Source organism: Somniosus microcephalus, chromosome 8 (assembly GCF_052327205.1).
Source record: "Somniosus microcephalus isolate GS21.2 chromosome 8, FLI_Smic_1.0, whole genome shotgun sequence".
In the NCBI taxonomy this organism is placed as follows: Eukaryota; Metazoa; Chordata; class Chondrichthyes; order Squaliformes; family Somniosidae; genus Somniosus; species Somniosus microcephalus.
Genome location: NC_140994.1, coordinates 180,018,429 through 180,019,998, shown reverse-complemented (window position 1 = coordinate 180,019,998; position 1,570 = coordinate 180,018,429).

The window sequence follows — 1,570 nt, the reverse complement described above, 5'->3', positions numbered from 1 at the left end:
TTCTTTTTTCTTCCTCCCCCTATTTCTCCTCCCCTCTTTTTTTCTTCCTCCCCCTTTTCTTTTTTCTCCTCCCCCCTTTTCCTTTTTTTCTTCCTCCCCCCTTTTCATTTTTCTTCCTCCCCCCATATCTTTATTTCTTCCTCCCCCCTTTACTATTTTTCTTCCTCCCCCCTTTCAACAAAAACCCCCCCACTAATAATAATAATCTCTCACAAAACAACCCACCCAAAAACAACCACCCCCAACCAAACAAACCACCACACAAACACAACACCCCAAAAAACAACCCCACCCCCAAAAACAACCACCCCACCCCAAAAAACCACCCCCCAAAAAAACACCCCCACCCAAAAAACCACCCCCAACCCCACAAAACAACCCAAAAACCAAACCACCCAAAAAACCACCCCCCACCCCCAAAAAACACCCCCCAAAAAACACCACCCAAACCCCAACCAAAAACAACCCACCCAAAAACAACCCACCCCCACAAAAAACCACCCCCAAAAAACACCCCCACCCAAAAACAACCACCCCCCCACCAAAAACAAACACCCCCACCCAAAAAAACACCCCCCACACCCAAAAACAACCCCACCCAAAAAACCCACCCCAAAAACAACCACCCCCCCCACCAAAAACAACCCCACCCCCAAAAACAACACCCCACCCAAAACAACCACCCCCACCCAAAAACAACCACCCCCACCCAAAAACCAAACCACCCCCACCCCAAAAACAACACCCCCCACCAAAAACAACCACCCCCACCCAAAAACAACACCCCCCCACCCAAAAACAACCACCCCACCCCAAAAACAACCACCCCCCACCAAAAACAACCACCCCCCACCCAAAAACAACCACCCCCCCCACCCCAAAAACAACCACCCCCCACCCAAAAAACCACCCCCCCACCCCAAAAACAAACCACCCCCCACCCCAAAAACAACCACCCCCCCACCCCAAAAACAACCACCCCCCCCCACCAAAACAACACCCCCCCACCCAAAAACAACCACCCCCCCACCCAAAACAACCACCCCCCACCCAAAAACAACACCCCCCCCCCAACCCCCCAAAAAACCACCCCCCCCCAACCCCCAAAAACAACCACCCCCCCCACCCAAAAACAACCACCCCCCCCACCCAAAAAAACCACCCCCCCCACCCCAAAAACAACCACCCCCCACCCCAAAAACAACCACCCCCCCCCACCCCAAAAACAACCACCCCCCCACCCCAAAAACAACACCCCCCCCACCCCAAAAACAACCACCCCCCCACCCAAAAACAACCACCCCCCCCCACCCAAAACAACCACCCCCCCCCCACCCCAAAAACAACCCCCCCCCACCCAAAACTACCACCCCCCCCTCCCCAATAACAACCACCCCCCCCCACCCAATAACAACCACCCCCCCCCACCCCCTAATACTCACCACCCCCCCCCACCCCTTATACTTCCACCCCCCCCCCTCCCCATATCATCCTCCCCCCCCTCCCCTTATTCTCCTCCCCCCCCCTCCCCTTTTCTCCTCCCCACCCCTCTCCTCCCCCTCCCCTATTC